Genomic DNA, 20,232 nt, shown 5'->3' with positions numbered 1-20,232 from the left:
CGCCGCCTTGAAATTGAATGAAGCCACAAACGGCTTATTAGTAAGTTTTTTTTGAATTCTTGACAAATAAAAACATTTTTAGAGAAAATTTACAAATAAATAACTAATACTGCGTAATTTACATAATAGATAAATAATTATTTCAAATATTTTAGGGACATTTTAGCACGGAGACGTGGCAAAACTTTTTTACGCAACTATTTCAATTCTCAAAACTGGGTACATTTTCTTGTTAGGAGTGAGTAATCTTTACTAATATACGATAATAAATATAAACAATTTTTAAATCGTATATTTTAAACCAGTCGATACATCTGTATAGATACATTCTTTCATCAAATTATATATTTATATAATAATAATTTATTTAGTTAAACTGTACTATAACATTTCTACGTAAACGATGTACTAAAACTATTATCGACAGTTCTGGACATTTTTTACCTTCTGTTCCATTATTTCATTGTCTTTGACAAGCATGAGTATCAATGAGAAATATACGTCCATACGTCCCGTTTTTAACGGGACAGTCCCTTTTTTCGATGCTTCGTGCCGTTGTCTCCGAAATGAACCGTTGCCATTGTCAATTAAGTAACAGTAAATATTATAATTGTGAAAAAAACATGGGGTGCTCCATTTATCAGTTTTCATAAAGCGCCCCACATTTTTGCACAATTATACTATTTACTTTTCCTTAAATGATTCCTAGATTGAAAATTATTTTCTACTTTTTAGTTAATTTTATCATAAAAGCGTGTTTTTTATTATTTCTAACTATATTTTTTCAAGTAAAAAGTATTTGACATAAAAAAATCGATGTCCCGTTTTGACTGAAGTAATCATTGGTCACTATATTCCATGGTCAATATTTACGTTTGCGTACACTTGAAACGCAAGGTCAAACACTAGTTGTCTTTTTTTATCACATTGTTCTAATAGCTCTGTCCCTTATAGAACATTTGTCTATGTAGTTAAAGGTAATCGTCGCCACGCCAGAAATCTTTTTTACGTGCGGCTATAGATGTTTCACATCAAAAAAACAAATACAGAAGGTAATTGTTATTGTGAAAAATAACTGTTTATTGTGAAAAATATGAAAAAAAATAATAATGTGAAGGTTGGTATTGCTTTTTGCAACTAAATCAGGTATATTTGGGTTGATGTAGCTACTTAGCTGTAATCTCAAATCAGATTCTACTTGTAATCTGTCTCTGTATTTGTTTTTTGTATAAACAAGTGTAGACAATGCCTTTTTACATAGGTGTGGTTGAAAAAAGCAGTAAAGCGGCCCTTTTGCATTTAATGAGCGATTTATGTATGGTCCAGAGATGACACCGCGGATCCCCATACATATACTCGCGGACCCCCAGGGGTACGCGGACCCCAGGTTGGGAAACGGGGTGCTAAACAATGAAACACACATACATTCATAAAAAACATTACCCTCCTTAGTCGGGTATAAAGTAATTTTATTAAGAAAAAAAACACCCTCACGTAACACCTAAACATCAGGTTTTACTGTTACATTGGTTTAATATTATGAATCGATAACCTACATTCAATGTAATCGAGCGTTGCAGCATTCGAAGTGTAAGCGAACACACAAACTAACTTTGTAAGCGCAAATATCTGAGGAAGATCTTGATCGTGCGAGTTTGTTAGCGACACGTTATAAGTGGTTTTATTTTCTTCACACATTAAACTTCCTAGAGCAGGGTTTCTCAAAGTGGGTTATGCTTACTCCTTGGGGTACACCACTTAATTGTAGAAAATATGCGACAAAATTTTAGGTACGTAATGAGGGCTACTACCACATCAAAGCAAAATTGCTCTTAAAATCAAGTTACGACAAAAATAACCTAGCAAAACATAAATTTATAACACGTATCTTTTAATCGCTGTTAGTATTTATTAGCTGTAACTTTATTAAATTAAACTATTTACTAAATATTTTATTATCTATACTAATAATAAATCTGTAGAGAGGTCAATTCTGTACATGAAATATATTCAAAATAACTATCAGGAGGTGATTAGGGATCGATACTGATGCAAAAAATGCAATCAGTAAAATTTTTGTCTGTCTGTCTGTATGTATAACCGCTATAGAAACAAAAACTACTCGACGGATTTTAACGAAACTTGGTACAATTATTTTTCATACTCCTGAGCTGGTTATAGTATACTTTTAATCACGCTACAATCAGTAGGAGCAGAGCAGTGAAGGGAAATGTTGGGAAAACGGGAGAAGTTACTCCATTTTTTAAGCTTTCGTCGCGTGTGCAACCTAAATGGTTAAAGCTACACAGAAATCATGTATGACGGAAATGTTCTCCTTAAAGTTATATAAAACTTATCCCACGACAGCATACCTATGTCTATCTTTTATGGTTGACCCACAATAACACGTGTAACTCCCGATAGCTTAGCAGTTCAAAGCTTTCTGATTATATTTGTCTACTCCTACGTTTATAACACTCTCAGACATCCCTAATTAAAAAGTTAACAGTATTAACTATTCCATACAAAAGAATCATAGAAATCATACCCCTGAGTGATAAGGGTTGTTCACCCTTAACATTTTTTTATTTATATGGCAATACAACGTTTGCCGGGTCAGCTAGTTTCAAATAAAATATTAAAAGGTAGTAAAATCCTTGGTTCGACTCCAAAGGCACTACCGCCACACCTATTCCTGTATTTTATTCTATCTGTAACCAGTTTTCTAAAGCGTTCGCCGATGCTTTGAAAATCGCACAGAGACACGTGGATCTAAACGTTTAGGAAACCCTGTCCTAGAGTTTCAAAGTTTTAGACAGTTAGGATTATCGATAGAATAAATCAGGAGACGAGGTGTCGGTGAAGATTTATTGCGTGAGGAATGAGGAACACGCGTCTTATCTTATGTTTGCGGGAAACTATACTGTCTTTGGAAAAATATATCACAAGTGGAAAGAACTTCACGACGGCACGAATAAGATAAATTACCTTCCTCTTTGATTCTTGTCGCACGTTCCTATACACAAATAAGTTCTCTTGACTCCTGAGATCTGTTTAGGAAGGTAAGGAAGTTACATATAATTATTTATTTTTAACTATTTTTATCTACTATACAAGATGTTACTGTGTGGTTTTTTTTTCATACATTTTAAATGTAATTCATTTTAAGAATACTTATAAATCAATACAGTTATTCTGTATTGACCGAGTGACCCAAGTACTTTCCACCCATAGCTCACAAGTTAAAAGATTCTCCGTTATGGTACCAACAACTGTTCCTGTGTATGGGTACCTACCCAGGTCCAAATCATTTCTTACAATGTCTCTGACAGTCTAACTAACCATTATCAGACCACTATCCCAAGCGGGTCGCCAAAATATACATAAAATACAACATACCAGTTTTAATATTATTTTCATTTAAGTGTAAAATCACACTAGAAGTGTCTTGTACACCCCAATGATTATATAGCAACGAATTACGTAAATTCATTACGTAGGCGGCACTCATAATATTAACCTAACATTTTAATCTGAACTCTCCTTACCCTCGTACGTAATTTAGAACACGCCACTTCCGTCGCCGACCTGCCTCAGGCTGTGAGAAAGTATTTGCAGAACTTCAATAATTACTGTAGTTTAATTCTTACTTTATCTTTCGTAATAAACTTAAAAATTTAAAATCAATTCCGTTTATTTTGTTAATACTAATTATAACGGTAATTATATCTTGTTTCTTTGCCAAGACTATCTACTTATAAGCTTTTAACTTCTCTTGTAAGTTCGTATGTATGTGAGTTAACCCCAACCGATTTAGCTGAAAATTTGCATACACGTTCGACAAGGCATGAATAAATTAGTGATATCTAAATATAACATGGCGGACACTCCAATCCATATTGGGCCAATTATATCTTGTATGCATCCTCATAATATGAATATCAAATAAAAAGTTTTCTGTAAAAATACGATAAACAAAAATAATTTAGTAAAAATATTGTTTTTAAAAAGTTTCTTTTAATATAAGTTATGGTTCGTTTAACTTTTATTAGACACTAACTTGTATCCGCGACTTTGCTCACGCCATTTTTAAATATGAAAAATATACTATAATTATGCACTAGTAAATTACACAAATTTACTTTACTATACAATCATAACACAGCTCTATTTTTCATATTTAAATTCTCAGCTGAAAAGGCCCAACTTTCATTGAACTAACAAAATACCGAGCAGCGAAGCGTACTATTCGCTGAGAGAACAGATTACCCATTGATAGAATAATAAATGGGTGAACAATAAAGTATCAATTTACGGCGATTGTTCATCAATACTCTCGATCAATTGTTCAACAAGCTCCTCCGATTCAATCCTTTCAAACTAAGGAGAACTTGATACCGTGTTTTTTTATATTATAGGAGTAGCAGACGAGCATGCACCACCTGATGGTAAGTGGCTACTGCCGCCCTTGGACATTTGTAATCGACCCTAGGTAGGATAAGATATTCCTACCTGAGGTCGGCCACATATACACCGCTACACCTGAGGACTAAGTTGGAAAGCCTAGGAAAAGTATGTCTCCCTTACCATATCCTTCAAACCAGAACACAGCAGCGCTTAACACTCCCCCCCGAACGGGCTGCCACCTTGTCGTGGTGGGGGGGCTTGTGTGTCCTAATGATCCCCGAGGCTATACGGCAGAGTTACTCATACCGGAAGGCGAAGGGTGAAGGACCAGACTAAGAGCGGCCCAGGGGAGCTCACCCCTTAATAACAAGCAAAACATGGAAAAGGCACGTTGTGAAAACGGTCTCCAGGTGGGTACCCGAAAGGGAGAATCCCACCCCTCTGCTACGGCGGAGGGCTGCCCCACGTACTCTGGAGGGGGCAACAACTGCCTCGTAGGTCGGCAATCCGCCGACCTTCGTAAACACGACCCAAGCACGTACTCAACGGACTCTGAATTGCTTAACGAGACGGAAAAGATGCCCGCTTCAAAAGCGGTAACGAGGAAGACGCGGAATACACGAGGCAGAGCGCCTACGTCAGCTGCTTCGACGGACGCGGAAGAGCTCTCGGACTGCTCTTTAATGTCGGCGATGTCCACACAGTCCAGAGCCACGTCGGCTGGTGCCCGCAAGCGAGCACTACCGGCCAATAGCAGTGACGGAGAACGGCCAAAGAAGAAGACCGTCAAAGCCCAGACAGGTAGAGACGATGACTTCCTGGTTCCTGTGGCTCCTGCGGCCACGACCAGATCGAGGGCATCCCTCCCTAGTGCCGAGGAACTGGGAAGGGAAATGACTAACGAGCCTACGGGGGACCTAGGTTCTCGCATTATCGAGAACCTAGAAGTGATCGAAAAGGTTGCGGATAAATCCCGCAACCTAAAGGGAGATATGGTGCGCACCTTACGTTTGGCTGTGCGCCACGTCCAGGCGGCAGCTACGGAAGTAGTGCAGAGGGCAACCACTGCACACCTTGAGCGGGAGAACGCCACGCTGCGCTCCCAACTCGCCGGACTGAATGGGAAGGTTGAGGCACTTACGGCGGAACTAGACCAGTTACGCCGTAAGAGTGCTTCAAATAGACCCGAGCCACCTCGATCTGAACCGAGGAGGCCCGCTAATGGGGAAGACGCTCTGATGGACCGAATCGGGTCCGTAATAGACCAAAAACTGGCGTCTTTTAGGGACGAGCTCTTCCCCGGCAGAGCGATTCGGCCTTCATTAGGGCAGAAGGTAGCGCCCGTTACGCCTGCGCGTCCTCCAGGGTCCAAAGCGCCGATGCGCCCTCCAGTAACGTCAACGTCAGTCGCACAAGCAGGGACGTGGGCGACTGTAGTAGGGCGCAAATCTAGGGCGAAGGAACGGCCTCCGCCCCCGACCCGAGTAGAGCCAGCCCGGAAGCAGTCTCCGAGTCGCGGGCGAGAAAAAAGTGCCACCCAGCGGCGACCTGCCGCCAATGCTGCACCGGCACCGGTGGCTCAGGCACCGAAAAAGGGTCGGGCCGGTAAGAGGAAGGCTGTCAAGCGGAGGCTTCCGCGAGTGCCGAAGTCGGCAGCAGTCACCGTGACGGTGCCCGAAGGGTCAAACGTCACCTACGCGGAGGTCATGAAGACCGCGAAGGGGCAAATTAAACTGCCTGATCTGGGTATCGCTGAGCTGCGCCAGAAGAGAGCCCTCAACGGCGGCTTGCTGCTTGAGGTGGCTGGCGAAGACAGTGCCGAGAAGGCCGACGCACTCGCAGGGAAGCTGCAAGCGGTTGTCGCGGGGATGGGAGTAAAGGTGACGAGACCCACAAAACAGGGGGAGGCCAGGGTGATGGATTTAGACGATTCCGTCACCCAGGAAGACGTTGCCGACGCCATCGCCGTGGCTTGCGGGTGCGTCACCGCCGACGTAAAAGTCGGGGAGATTCGGCGGAGGCCTTCAACCTTGGGGACGGCATGGGTGCGCTGTCCTCTCACAGCCATCCGCAAGCTGGCCGCTGCAAAGCGAATTCTTGTCGGGTGGGTATCTGCCAGAGTGGAGATACTACCGGCTAGGTCGCTTCAATGCTTCCGTTGCCTCGAAATGGGGCATGCCCGGCACCAGTGCACCAGCACCAGGGATAGGAGCGCACTGTGCTACGTATGTGGCGAACCCGGCCATAGGGCGAGTCAATGCGGAGCACAGTCTCCGAAATGCGCCCTATGCGCAGACCTTGGTTGTCCATCTGACCACCGCTTGGGTAGCAAAAGGTGCAAGCCTCCGAAAAAGAGGAATAGAGGCAACGGAGGAGACGAGACAGCGGCCAAGACTGCTAGCTCGGCACGGACAGATGGGCCTGCGCATCCCAGCGCTTCGTCCCATTGTCCGCCAGCGGAAGCGATGGACTCCTAATGGATAGGTCTCCGTCACTTAAAATACTCCAGGGGAACCTAAACCACTGTCGCGGGGCGCAGGATTTGCTCCATCAATGCCTCGTAGACTGTTCGGTTTCTTTGGCTGTGGTGGCGGAGCCCTATAGAGTTCCGGAGCATCCGCGGTGGGTAGGAGACGATGCGCAGTCCGTAGCCGTGTACTGGGCGGGCGGAGAGGGAGATCCCCCGTGCTCCAGACTTCACTCCGAGCGGGGTATAGTCGCAGTGGAGTGGGGTCCCTTGGCGGTGTTAGGGTGCTATGTCTCCCCGAATTGCACCTTGGCGGCATTCGAGACGTTCCTGGACCGTGTGGCATACTGTGTTCGGTCCTGTCTTCCCCGACCGGTATTCGTGATGGGCGATTTTAACGCCCACTCGAGGGTTTGGGGAAACAGACGAGACAGTGTCAAGAGAAGGGCAACGCTCGAATGGGCAGCTGGGCTCGACCTACGTCTGCTGAATCGTGGCTCGGTCAGCACGTGCGTGCGGTGGCAGGGAGAGTCGGTCGTAGACCTTTCGTGGGCGACTCTTTCTGCCGAGCGCTTGGTCACGGGCTGGAGGGTGGCCGACGACCTAGTCACGTTGTCTGACCATCGCCACATATTGGTGGACGTAGTGTTACGGCTTCCGGCTGCGGATGTCCGCCGTACAAACGACCAGCCGCGTCGATGGGCAATGAAGCGGCTCAACCGAGACCTGCTCGTCGCTGCTGCTCATGTCGTGGACTGGTCATGCACCGCCGAGGTGGATGACCGGCTCGATCCCGAACGGGAGGCGATCCGGATCAGGGATGACATGGCGGCCATCTGCGATTCCGCGATGCCGCGTGTCAGACCTGGCTGGAGGCGCCCTGTGTACTGGTGGACGGAGTACATCGCACGGCTGCGTGCAGCCTGCCTGCGCGCCAGACGTCAGTACACTCGGGCTCGACGACGCCGGTCATCCAGCGCCGCGGAAAGGGAGGAGAAGTACGTGGAGTACCGGGCCGCAACAACACTGCTTCAGGGCGCAATCGCCGAAAGCAAGGCCCGGAACTGGAGCGCACTCGTGGAGGGGCTAGACCGGGACCCATGGGGACGCCCGTATAGGATGGTTCTCGGCAAGCTACGTCCATGGGTGCCTCCGCTCACGGAAACTCTCGACCCGCTTTTCGTGGACACAGTGGTGGACAGCTTGTTTCCAGGAACCACTGACGAAACGGGTTCTCCCGCCGCGACGCCGGATCTCCCTGAATGGTCGGACGACCTGACGGTCACCAGTAGCGAGCTCGACGGAGCAATCAGGCGCATGGCGAGGCGAAACACTGCTCCGGGGCCGGACGGAATCCCAGGTCAGGCTTGGGTCTTGGCGCTGACAGTACTGGGGGGGAGGCTGCAAAACTTGTACACCGCCTGCTTCCGTTATGGACGGTTTCCATCGGTATGGAGGCAGGCGCGGCTGGTGCTGTTGCACAAGTGGGGCAAGCCTCGGGACTCCCCATCAGCGTACAGACCCATCTGTCTGTTGGATGAGGTGGGCAAACTATTCGAGAGGATCATTTCCACTCGAATTAGTCAGCACTTAGCGTGCCACGGCCCGGACCTCTCCGAAAACCAGTTCGGCTTCCGGCAGCGACGTTCGACGGTGGACGCCATCCTTCGAGTCCGAACGCTCTCAGAGCAGGCCATATCCCAGGGTAGAGTAGTCTTGGCGTTAAGCCTAGACATAGTCAACGCTTTCAACTCTCTACCCTGGAGAGCGATTATGGAGGGCCTGTCCGTCCACCAAGTACCTTCATATTTAAGGGAGGTTTTAAAGGCCTACTTGTCGGACAGGCGTATCCGCTTCCCAGGTCGCTATGGGAGCGTTCACGGGAGGAACGTCATGCGCGGGGTACCGCAGGGTTCGGTACTGGGCCCACTACTGTGGAATATCGCGTACGACGCAGTGCTGAGAACGATGCTCCCACCAGGAGTAAGCATCGTCTGCTATGCCGATGACACCCTCGTTCTCGCTGAGGGGGTGTCGTTTTCGAGAACGGCTCGGCTAGCGGAACTCGGAGTGGCACGCGTCATAGCGAAGATCCGCGGGTTGGGCCTACAGGTAGCGTCCCAGAAAACCGAGGCGATATGGTTCCACGGCCGCAGGCCGAGAGTCGAGCCAGCTGAGACCTCAGTGCGCGTCGGGGAAACGGATGTCCGGATAGGCAGGTACATGAAGTACCTTGGCCTAATACTGGACAGCCGCTGGTGCTTTGACGAGCACTTCGACCGTCTCGTCCCCCGAATCCATAAGGTAGCGGGTGCTATGCATAGACTGCTGCCGAATCTCGGGGGACCAAGGGAAGAAGTCCGCCGCCTCTACGCGGGTGTGATACGCTCGATTGCGCTCTACGGTGCGCCGGTATGGTCGGACAAATTGTCTGCCAGCCGACGCCGTGCGCGGAAACTGAACTCCGCGCAACGTACGATCGCAATCAGAGTCGCCCGGGGGTATCGTACCATATCGTATGAGGCGGCGACAGTCCTGGGGCGGTGTCCGCCCCTGGACATTCTGGCGGATATGGACGCACGGGTCTTCCATAAGATCCGCGTCCTCCGTCAGAGGACGGAACCCTTCGACGAAGAGACGATCGGAGCGCTTCGGAGGAGAGCCAGATGGCGCGCTCTGAGGTGCTGGCGCGAACGGCTTCAGGAGCCTAGGAGCATACGCCAAAGGGTGGTTGACGCTATCCTACCGAACTTTCGGGCCTGGCTGAAGAGCAGGGGTAGAGTGACCTACCGCCTTACTCAGATACTCACCGGACATGGCTGTTTCGGTGAGTATCTGAACAGGATACAGAGGGAGGAGACGGCCCAGTGCTATCATTGCGGGCACGACGAGGATTCCGCACAGCACACGCTGCAGTACTGCCCAGCGTGGGAGTCGCAGCGGCGGATCCTCGTCGAAAAAGTGGGACCGGATCTCTCTCCGTCGGCCATCGTCGGGGCGATGGTTCAGCGTAGCGAAGCCTGGGACGGCATGATCACCTTCTGCGATGCAGTCATGTCCGCGAAGGAAGACGCCGAACGAGCAAGGGAGCGCGCTGAACCCGCTCGGAGGAGGAGTCGCCGCGGGCGTACGTAAAGGCCCCAGGCGCTGTGTCCCTGTAGTTTCGGGACCAGAATAGGGCTACGGTATCCCCTGCCTGTCGTAAGAGGCGACTAAAAGGGGGCTTCCGGGGTTGCGGGCGGCAAGAGTGGGTAGCTCGAACCGCCCGGTAAGCGACCCCGGGAAGGGCGGCGGTATGTGTGGTCGCATACCGTCGTACGCACCAGACGGTGTGGCGAGCGTCAAGCTCACCTGGACAGAGCCCGACGGGGCAACGCGCTAAGAGGACTCCGGTTGCGTTCCTTTGGAGATCCCGGAGCCCTCAACGCAGCGCCGAGGACGGCCACCGGGGGGGTTTTAGTGCGGTAAAAATCCCACATAACCCTGCGTCGCTCCCACGGCGCCGGGTACCTTTTGAAGGTTTCCCCCTCGTAAACAAAAAAAAAAAAAAAAAAAAAAAAAAAAAAAAAAAAAAAAAAAAAAAAAAAAAAAAAAAAAAAAAAAAAAAAAGCGCTTAACACTACTGTCATGAGACAGAGAAAGTGTGGCGGTGGTGCCGTCGGAGTCGAACCACAATAGGTTTCACCTTCAAAAGTTGTAAAGAACTTGTACTAAGTAAGTAACAATGCCAATGAATTAACTATGAACTTGTCTCACAAATTTCGGAAGTGCCATTTTGGGTACATTGCGTAAACATGCGTAAGCCACTGATTCTCTTTGATAAACTATTTCGAATAGATTTCACTCAATATTAAAGCGGTGTTCAACTCGCCTCGTTAGTCGTTGTTTGAAAGTTGTATATTAGTTTCCCTTCGAAACTCATATTATAGAAAAGTACCACTTCTGTGAACTAAGTGTTTCGTTACTTATTATAAAACGATAATTAATTATGTACTGTTTTAGATTGTAATATTATTCGAATATCTGTCTACTGATCTGATTGTATCGGCAGGTGGAAAGTTTTTATGAGAGTTACATAACTCGACATCTTTAAATATAGAAAAAATGAAACAATGAGACAACTCCGCAAATACAAAATGAACTTTTTTGTTAAGCATTTAAGAAATTACTCACTTCAAAATTGTATTTATCAAAAGACCAAATGTCATAAATAGGTGATTAAAATTTGCTGTTTGCTTCTGAAAAATCTATCATAAAATATCTTTAACATTACACATCATAGTATTAGCTAAACAATAGCTACTCGTACTTTATTTTACTTTAATGTTAAGTAAGTAAGTAAGTAGTTAAGTTCATTTTATTACTAACATAGATAATAAGTATTTACTAACAATATATGGATCTTGTCCGAAATAAAGAATTATTACTATTATTATTATTTATGAATAGTCAACAATTACTGCCTGTAGCACTACCATGAGTTGGCATAGAAACGCCACTTTAGAAAGAGTAAATAGAAAACTATTGTCATTTTGCTTGTGAATAACATAACTACTATCGTTACGGTATTTCTTGACAACGTCTGTCAAATTAATGACTCATGGGACCGAATTTGTATGGCAATAGATCATAATGACATTCGCTAGCGATTTGATTTCGATAGGTTTTTTACGTTACGAGTGGCTCACACTACGGAATTTAGTTCTACGAGTAACCACCAGAGGCGCTGTACAATTTTTCATACATTTATTTTACGCAGTCGCTAGCGAGTAATACTTTTGTAAACTCATGGTAGTGCTACTGATCATAATTAAATACACTACGCTGAATATAACTATGTAAATCTCATTTTGGCCACATTAAACTATATAGAAACCGCAAATAGACAAAACCGCATTTGACATTTCTATTCAAGATGACCACTGGTGTTAGCGCACGCACACAGGCGCACGCGCACACACCGACAGGGCCCACCAACCCGACAGGAGGGCGCCCGCCGCCCGCCACTGGCCGACGAACCGTCCACGCGATCACTATATGTTCTATACTATTTGCGATTTAACTAAATATTTCCATTGTTAGCCTGAATATACAATTTGCAAGTAACCTGGTGTTTGCTGTCGAAGATTCCCTAACATAAATGGTCCTTCACCCGGAGTACATTACGAAAGAAATCAGCAAAATATTGGGAAGTTTACTCGACGGCATCTATTAAGAAGACTGAGGCCGTTATATCAAGGAATTCGAACAAGCAACCTGCTTGGGGCCGGCCGTGCAGCCACCAGCTATCGTACTGCTTCTTTCTTGCTTCTTGCCTGTTCTGCACTGCATACCTACTTAGCGCATTTAAGTATTTTTTCTGTTCGCTTACTATTCACTACATTTTGTCTTGTTATAAAAATGACTACATTACCTGAGTTACGAAGAAAGCGTGGCTCATACAAATCAAAGCTTAAACAATTCACGACATATTTGGACACCATTATTGTTCACGAAAATCCAAACAAAACACAAATTAGTGAACTTACGTTAAGATTATCAACAATCGAAGCATGGTATAGTGATTATGATGCTTTACAGCTTGAAATAGAAAGTTTTATGGATATTTCAGACACTGACTGCGAAAAGGAGTATCAATATCGCGAGAAGTTCGAGATTGAATACTTCGCGTCGGTTGGCAGGGCACGAGAATATGTGAGTCGCTTTACCTCTGCGCAGCCTGGGGAGCCGGCGTCGTCTGCTTCCTCCGCTTGTAGTACTGCTTGCACATCAGGTGGGCTAAGCTTGAAGTTACCTACAATACATTTACCTACCTTTTCTGGCCGGTATGAAACTTGGTTAGAGTTCCATGACACTTTTGTTTCGCTTATCCATTCGAACGACAGCATACCTAAGATAAATAAATTTCATTACTTGCGTTCATCCCTTAAAGACAGTGCCGCTAATGTTATTAATTCATTAGACTTTTCTAGTAGAAATTACGAAGTTGCTTGGAAGCTTTTGTGCGAACGTTATCACAACGACAAACTTCTCATTAGTAGTCATATTCAAACAATATTTGATATAGAATCTATCACTAAAGAATCATCTTTCGCATTACGAAATTTAATTGACGCTATTAACAAAAATATAAGATCGCTTCAGACACTAAATGTTAACACAGAAAATTGGGATATATTGATAATACACATGATTTCAAATAAATTAGACAACACAACAAACAGGAAATGGAAAGAATATCTTAATAATTGTGATAAATTACCAGAATTAGACGTTTTTATTAACTTTCTGAAAAATCGAGCGCAGCTTCTAGAAACTTTGAATCAGACAAACATTAAACGTAGACACAGCGAATCTGCCGCACGATCCCGCACATTCATTGTAAATTCTGATACACAACACTCATCTCCATCATATAAATGTCATTTTTGTAAACAAGATCATGCTATTTATCAATGCCCTAACTTTAAATCCTTGTCGGTTCAAGCAAAAATTCACAAGGTTAAACAAATGAAATTGTGCCTCAATTGTTTACGTAAGGGACATGATGTCCAAAGGTGCAAACTGGGTCCGTGTAGAATTTGCTCCAAGTGGCATAACACGTTAATTCACACTGATGAGCAACATACAACTTCCCAACAGCCCCAAGCCAAGGCTACGACTGGCGAAGATGGCCAGAGCGCCATGATTGTAGCACAGGACGACACTAACTCTGACACACAATCCTTACATGAGCACTCAGTGCACAATGACGTCGCTTTATCGTCCACTCATAACAGTTATGTTCTACTATCTACAGTGCTCATTCAAGTTGCCGACATTAATGGCAAACAACACACCGTGCGTGCTTTATTGGATAATGGCAGTACATCAAATTTTATAACTGAAAGATTAAGTAAAACATTAAGCCTCACCTTGCAACCTGCAATGACCACAGTTGAAGGGATAAGTCGCGAGTCAATAAACATTACTAAACGATGTAACGTCACTATATCCTCACGCACAGAAGCATATACTACTAGCATTAATTGTTTCGTTATATCACACATTACTCAAACATTACCTACAACATATTTTGACTTTAAATCACTAAATATACCCAATCATTTGGTTTTAGCAGATCCGACATTCAATATACCGTCAGAAGTAGATATACTGCTTAACGCGGACCTATTTTGGACTACATTAAAAAATGAACGTATACCTTTAGGTAAAAATATGCCTGTTCTTAACAATTCTAAATTTGGCTGGTTAATATCAGGTTCAATATACACACAAAAAAAGAATAACAAAAGTATCCACGATAATACAGTCCAGTGCAACTTTTTAAATGAAGTCGAACTTAAAAATCAACTTGACAGATTTTTTGAATTGGAATCGGTCCCGGCAGTTCGTAATATTACACAACAAGAATCAAAATGCGAACAACATTTTTTAAAAACTACCATGCGACAAAATGATGGCCGCTTTGTAGTGCAAATCCCATTAAAACAGTCATCCGAATCATTAGGTGACTCTTATCAAGAAGCATTTCATCGATTTTTATCATTAGAACGAAAATTTAAACGTTTTCCATTATTAAAGCAAGAATATGCAAAATTTATACAAGAATATATTAACCTTAATCACATGTCTTTATGCAATAATACATCTATTGAAGGCCCTGCATATGTACTTCCTCATCATGGCGTTTTAAAAAATAACAGTTTAACCACAAAGCTGCGGGTGGTGTTCGATGCGTCTGCGAAAACCACCTCCGGTCTTTCATTTAATGACATTCAATACATTGGACCAACTGTACAGGATGACCTAATTAGCATTCTCATTCGTTTTCGCCAGCATAGATATGTCGTTACGTCAGATTGTGAAAAAATGTATCGTTGCGTACTCGTTGCCGAACATCAAAGATGTTTACAACAGATACTCTGGCGCTTTGATCCAGGTCAAGAACTTAAATTGTACAAGCTTAACACGGTGACATATGGTACAGCCTCCGCTCCTTATCTTGCGACGCGATGTCTTGTACAGTTGGGACAAGAATGTACAGATCCTGTAGTGCGAGAGGTCATATTGAGGGACTTTTATGTTGACGACTTTATAAGTGGACATGAATCAAAATGTACGTTATTGGAAATAATCCAAGGTGTCATAAACCAACTTAAAGGTGGTAAATTTCATTTGAGAAAATGGCGCTCAAATTGTCCAGATATTTTGCAAAATATCCAGATTGATGATAATAATGACATTTTGCTTAAATTAATTAATGACGATAACGCTACAACATTAGGCCTCAGGTGGTCTTGCCAAAGAGATTCATTACAATTTTCTCTAAACACTGATCCTTTAAAATACAATAATATAAAATCAAGCAAGCGGACAGTTTTGTCCACTATTGGGCAAGTGTTTGATCCATTAGGGTTTGTAAATCCGTGTATTTTACAGGGTAAAATTATTTTACAGAAGCTTTGGGCTTTAAAGGTCTCATGGGATAAGCCTCTGCCTCCTGAAATGGACAGGGATTGGTCACATTTTTTAAAATCTTTAACTTATTTAAATACTATATCAGTTCCACGTCACATGGTTTGCAACTCACCAATTTATATAGAGCTTCACGCCTTTAGTGACGCATCAGAACATGCATATAGTGCATGTATATATTTGCGCTCTATTTCTATCGATAATAGTACAACCGTTAATTTAGTCATGGCAAAAAGCAAGGTCGCGCCGTTACAAAAAATTACAATTCCCCGACTAGAGCTCTCAGGCGCCTTGTTAGGTGTCAGATTGGCAATGAAGGTTAAAACATCTTTAAGACTTCATATCAACCGAACTGTATTCTGGTGCGATTCCACTATAGTTTTAGGATGGATAAGAGCCCCTAAGTCATCATTAAAGGCCTTTGTTCTCAACAGAATTAATGAGATATCAGAACATACCGACCCGGAAGCATGGCGGTATGTGCCTTCAAATTTAAATCCCGCTGACATTGGATCGCGGGGTTGCAACGCTATCAAATTGCAAGAATCTTCCTTATGGTTCTGTGGACCAGAGTTTTTATTGCATTCAGAAACTCAATGGCCCAATGAACCGAAGCAAATTCCAACTACTTTACCCGAAACGAAAATTGAATGTAAATTTGTTAATAATACACAAAAAATAAATTTCACACATAGGTACTCAAATTTTAACAAATTACAACATGTTACAGCCTACATGCTGCGGTTCATACACAATTGTCGACAACCTAACAATAAACGTTCCGCTCATTTAAAGGTATCGGAGTTGACTTCTGCAACTTTAATGTTATGTAGAATTGTGCAACTAGATCTATTTTTAAAAGAGTATAATATTTTACGCCAAAATAAACAGTTACCGATAAAAACACGAATACAAAATTTGAATCCATTTATGTCTAATGAGAATGTCATACGTGTCGGTGGCAGACTCTCCAATTCCAATTATGACTACGACACTAAGCATCCAATTCTACTTCATGCCTCACATCATGTTACAAACCTTTTATTCCTTCATTACCATAGATTATTTTTACATGCTGGCCCTCAGTTGGTACTGTCACTACTTAGAAATAAATTTTGGGTAGTAGGAGGTCGTAATTTGGCACGTAAAGTGACTCATGATTGTCATAAGTGTTGTAGGTTTAAGGGACGAAGTATTCAGCCGATAATGGCCAACCTTCCTAAGGAACGACTTCATGGCGATTTTCCATTTTGCAATACAGCTGTAGACTACGCTGGTCCAATATTAATTGCCGACAGAAAAGGTAGAGGGTGTAGACTAATAAAGTCATATATTTGTGTGTTTGTCTGTCTAGCTGTGCGAGCAGTACACATAGAGCTGGTTACTGATTTGACCACGGAGGCTTTTATCGCTGCATTAAATCGGTTTGTAGCACGCAGAGGTAAACCGGCTAACATTTACTCTGATAATGGTACCAACTTTATTGGGGCTTATAACGAGCTTTCAAAATTTTTAAAGACAAAGTGTAGTGATGTCAGTGCATATGCGGCAGAACAGGCAATCACTTTCAAATTTTCACCTGCATACAGTCCACACTTTAACGGTTTAGCTGAAAGTTCAGTTAAATCGATCAAACATCATCTCAAACGAGTCTTAACATTAGCTCATTTGACTTACGAGGAAATGAACACCGTTCTTATTCAAATTGAAGGAATACTTAATTCCAGGCCTTTGACTCCTTTGTCTTCAGACCCCAACGACCTTATCCCTTTAACCCCTTCTCACTTCCTTATTGGGCGAACTATTACAATGCTACCTAATTCTAAGGTCGACTTAGATAAGCCAGGCCAAATATGTGTACTACCTCGCTACCAACGGGTTCAAGCTCTAGCAACACATTTTTGGAACAGATATAAAGCTGAATACATTTCAGAACTTCAGAGGAGGATGAAATGGCAGCGTCCAGGAGAAGAGCTGCATGTCGGAGACCTTGTTGTAGTGAAAGACGATCGTCTTCCACCAAACCGCTGGCTGCTTGGACGAGTCAGCAAACTGCATCCCGGCTGCGACGGCGTCGCTCGCGTCGCCGACGTCACGACATCCACCGGCATACTGAGACGAGCCTACAATCGCCTATGTGTCCTGCCATCATCCTTATCATCGACGACTTCCTTGGAACATTCCGTTCCAACCCGGGGAGCCTGTTAGCGCACGCACACAGGCGCACGCGCACACACCGACAGGGCCCACCAACCCGACAGGAGGGCGCCCGCCGCCCGCCACTGGCCGACGAACCGTCCACGCGATCACTATATGTTCTATACTATTTGCGATTTAACTAAATATTTCCATTGTTAGCCTGAATATACAATTTGCAAGTAACCTGGTGTTTGCTGTCGAAGATTCCCTAACAACTGGTGCGTGGCTGCAGCGGACCACATATGTCACATGATATCAGGGAATGCTAAATGCTTTTCATATAATGCATATGAAAATTCAACACTAAGGAAATAAATTGTTTTAAAAGGATGAATAAAGGGTATAAAATACAAATAAACTTACTTGACAAAGTTATAAAAATTGCATATTAGTGTACATTGAAATTATGTTTAGTGGTTTAAAATTTACACTATTACACTGGTCCGAGGTAAACAAGGTAAATAGGCAGTGAAAGCCTAGTGGTTAAGAAACTCGGCCACTCGATCGAGGGGTCCGAGGTTCAAATCCCAGGCACCCACCTCTGATTTTTCAAAGTTATATGCGCATTAGAAATTAATTATCACTTGCTAAACGGTGTCGGAAAACATCGTGAGGAAACCTGCATACCTGAGAGATTTATAAAAAAAAAGAAATTTCGAAGGTATGTGAAGTCCACCAATACGCACTTGGCCAGCGCAGTGGACTATGGCCTAATCCTTCTCACTCTGAGAGGGGACCCGTGCCCAGCAGTGGAACAGTTATGGGTTGATGATGACTGGTCCGAAGTTCGATTCCCAAACATGCAACTCTATTTTTTGTAAGTTATGTACGTATTCCAAATTTATTACCATTTGCGTTAACAGTAATAGAAAACATTGTGAAGAACCTACATGCCTGAAAGTTCTGTGATAATAAAACATTATAAAAGATGCACGAAATCTATAAATACGCACTACCCTTCTCACTGTGAGAGGAGAACCGTGTGCAGCAGTGGGATTGAAATAGATTAATTATAAATGTAAAGTGCCTCGTAACTATTTTTAGAAATTCGTCGCATCAAACAAAATGGAGATTTATTTTCGGCCTCGACCTTACTTGACGGTAAGTTCTGATGCGGCTTAAGCATCATTTATGCCTCAAAAAGCCTTTTCATACTTGTCTTGAATAGTTTCAAGTCATACCATCATCAGTCATCAGTCAGATCATCAGACGTCAGGGAGCTAATTTATTTCATTATACACGAAACAAACATCGTGGTAAAGATTTTTTTCACCAATAAGAATAAAATTGTCTCCAAAGAAGGAAGGTGGTAGAACCCTTTGTGGTTCAACTCCGGCGGCACCACCGCCATACCTATCTCTGCCTAATAACAGCAGTGTTAAGCGCTGCTGTGTTCCGTATTGAAGGGTGTGGTAAGGAAGACATACTTTTCCGAGGCGTTCCAGCTTAGTCCTCAGGGGTAGCGGCGCATCTGTGGCCGACCTCAGATAGGAATATCTAATCCTATCTGGGGTTGATTACAGATGTCCATGGGCGGCAGTAGCCACTTACCATCAGGTGGACTGCATGCTCGTCTGCTACTCCTATATTATAAAAAAAATAAAAAAAGACGTCGATTCCATGACTCATATAATCATGAAGCCATTGAGCCATGAAGAAATTGTATATAATATACCTATATTTAACCTAACTGCTAATTGTTTATTGGTGCAAATTAATTGAGTTGGCACGTTTTCAATAAAAAACGATTTTCAAACGATTCCGTCCAAAAAATTAGAAGAAAGCTTTCCGAAACTAATTATTCTCGAATAAAATTTACCAAACTTTCTAGCCCAAAGGGTGCAGGTTTTTGCTAAGATTACTCAAAGTTTTTTCATTAAATTTCCCGAAGTATTTGGAAAGTTCTTTCCTTTCTTAACGCGTAGGGAAAAGGGTTTTGATTTTTATTGTCAAGGTTGACCGGACATTTAGGTAATCGATTGCCTTCGTGATTCCTTTGATCTGATATTAAATATTTATATTTTCTTTTAACATGAGATGTAAAATAATATAAAAGGAATAGTTATGCTACTTAATATAATATGTGCCTTTTGTTGTCAACCCATTACTGTCCCACTGCTGGGCACGAATCTTCTCTCATAACAAGAAGGATTAGTCCATGGAACAGAAAAAACATGTGGAAGTGCAAAGTAGGCGCGGCGCGGTTTCCACTACGAGGCAGTGTTACTCTCACTTGCCTTCAATCGAGTCTAATCGTGTTTGAACATCAGTCTGAGACAGTCTTGCTTTTCTTTTCTATGGATTAGTCTACCACGCTGGCCATGTATTGGTAGAATTCACACACCTTTGAGAGCTTTTTTTTTAAGATCTCCCAAATATGGAAATTGCCTCACAATTTTCCTACACTATTTAAGCAATTAATTTCTAATACGCACATATCTTTCAAAAATCAGAGGTACATGCCTGGGATTTCAACCTTGCCCCCCTGATCGAGAGGCCAAGTTACGACCACTAATCTATCACTGCTTACATACTACTATGTATAGTCAGTAGGTCTTCCCTTAATTACAGGGAACTAGTAGTATCTACCGTACCTAATAGTTTGAAATAGAACTACATCCATACATCCTGTTAAAGTGCAAGCTAGGGTTTAAAAGGGAATCAATGACAGAAAGTTCCAA

The 20,232-nt window shown here is 43.4% G+C and overlaps 1 long non-coding RNA gene across 1 annotated transcript in view; it reads right to left on the bottom strand.

Moving 5' to 3' along the window:
• LOC140749232 (uncharacterized) overlaps positions 1–20,232 on the bottom strand; it is a 467,169-nt gene that overhangs the window by 362,527 nt on the left and 84,410 nt on the right. The window lies entirely within an intron of this gene.

This window comes from Epargyreus clarus, unplaced genomic scaffold (genome assembly GCF_041222505.1).
Source record: "Epargyreus clarus isolate Ecla_fem2 unplaced genomic scaffold, WU_Ecla_fem_2.2 ptg000017l, whole genome shotgun sequence".
Taxonomy (NCBI): Eukaryota; Metazoa; Arthropoda; class Insecta; order Lepidoptera; family Hesperiidae; genus Epargyreus; species Epargyreus clarus.
The sequence above is the reverse complement of the archived record's forward strand: the minus strand, read 5'-3'. Positions and strand labels throughout refer to the sequence as shown.